Raw genomic sequence first — 2,303 nt, forward strand, 5'->3', positions numbered from 1 at the left:
CGGCTAATTGTCGTCCTGAACCGCTGAGTGTATCCCCCCCCAGAACAGTTCAAATTGTCAGGGCATGGACTCAACAAGGTGTCGAACGCTGTCCACAGGGATGCTGGTCCATGTTTACTCCAATGCTTCCCACACTTGTCAAGTTGACTGGATGTGGTGGACCATTCTTGATACACACGGGAAACTGTTCATCGTGGAAAAACCCAGCAGTGTTGCAGTTCTTGACATGATCAAACCAGTATGCCTGGCAACTACTACCATACCCCGTTCAAAGGCACTTCAATATTTTGTCTAGCCCATTCAACCTCTGAATGGCACACATACACAATCCTTTTCTCAAGGCTTAAAAATCATTTTTTTTAACCTGTATCCTCCCCTTCATCTACACTGATTGAAGTGGATTTAACATGTGGCATCAATAAGGGATCATAGATTTCACCTGGTCAGTCTGTGTCATGGAAAGAGCAGATGTTCTTACCGTTTTGTCCACTCAGTGTGTCTGCTGTTTTATAGTAATCTGTGATGTCTGCTCTCATTTGGTACTGATGCCAGTTGTTCATGGTCTAGTTGCTGATTGTTCTGACCCAGGTGTGGCGTATGGGCCAGCGGTCTGTCTCATGCTTCAGGACTAATTCTTCTGGCTCTTGGGTGACTGTAGTTGTAGATCTTCTTGGCATCATCAAGGCCTGAACAACCTTTGCATAAAGAAGCATGTCATTAGTGTTGAACAGGATCATGAAGGCTATCAGATGTGTCCTGTAACAACTGTAGTTTATACTTGGGACATAGGCCCCATCCTCCTACTGGGATGCCAGAGCACTTCTATGTGAGGCATGTCATTACTTCTATTCACATTGGTATGAGTTTCACATGGTAATATTACAAGTCATATAGATTTACAGAATTTTACCTGGATAAGGTCACATCATGTTGCCCTTCAGCGGGAATATGGGCTCAGTGTTTGGGTCATCGGCAAGGACTCTGGCCTTGGTGTCGGCATGGGCCTGCATCTCCCTCCCGACCAAATACGCCCACATCGACCATGGTGAAGTGGTACTTTGCATTGCGGCCTGTCATCCGGACTATTGTGTAGTTGTAGTACTTGTTACCAGAGTTTGCTGGAGCTCGGATCTGAATGTTTCCCGTCGACTGCTCCTACACAACTGATAAGTCCAACGATCCCAAAACTCTCAGGCGATTCTTGGCCCATTTTGCTACTGAGGGATAAGCAACTAAATCTGCCTTGAGACATGCCAGGTAGCCTGCCAAGCTTCGCTGGCGATGGCAAAACGGTTCTTTCCTAGCTTCTAACTAGCATCAATGCTTTTGCTGTGTGCCTGTAATTGCCAAAACATCCAGAAGTACTGAACATGCCTTCACTTGTCAATGCTTTGCATAGGTCAGACTAAAGACATATTCTCAATTGTCTCCTCTTGTAGTGATCAGTGGACCAACATGCCATTTTCTCCCTCGTGAGAAATAAAAACAATCTCTTCTAATTTGGAGGCAGACATGTTTTGCTTTTGTAGCTAGTTAAATCCTGAAAGTAAATTTGTATCTGGAGTGTTAAGATATATATTTTTAATCCTCAAAGTAGAGTTACAAGCATAACACCAGACATGTAGCTAGCTAGTATTTGTAAACGGGCAAATACATGGGATCCAGACATTTTTAAATGTGGTCGCTAGCTAGAGTGAGTGTCTGGGCCCCTCATGACTCCAACTATGAACATGCACGTGATCTCTACGACGTAAACTGTGTAGGAGGCCTTAAAGCTGTGTGTGGTGGCATCACGTCAACGAATACCACAAACTGGAGACCGATCCATAGCTTCTGTCTGACCCAAGCCTGGGGTATAGTTTAGAACTTGTGAAAAGCTATAATTATAATTGAGCCTGAATGTAGACACTAATTGCTTAGTAATCCTGTCTTTTGAAGTGATTTCATGTGCAGACTCATTTGCTGTCAGCTGTTTACTCTGGCATTAACAGAAAGATATTGAGAAATTCATTGCATATCTGCTTTACGTTAGCTATATTTTACACAACTGAGCTTTGCTTTTCCTTGGCAGCTCCTGAAACTCTCACTCCATGTCCCCTGTTCATGTCTTGCGAAAACTCTGGTAATCCCTGGAATATGACAGTCTCACACCGTGATTACCTGGATGGAAAAATGGAGTTAGAAAATAATGGATTTTTTGTTCTAAATGATTGTTAGATTTTCTGTTTCCCAACTCTTTCAGTACCTCAAAGCTTCACTAGAATTATAAGATATATTTTTAATATGTGCTGGACATAAAGTGG

The sequence above is a fragment of the Oncorhynchus gorbuscha genome, linkage group LG19, assembly GCF_021184085.1.
Source record: "Oncorhynchus gorbuscha isolate QuinsamMale2020 ecotype Even-year linkage group LG19, OgorEven_v1.0, whole genome shotgun sequence".
Classification (NCBI taxonomy): Eukaryota; Metazoa; Chordata; class Actinopteri; order Salmoniformes; family Salmonidae; genus Oncorhynchus; species Oncorhynchus gorbuscha.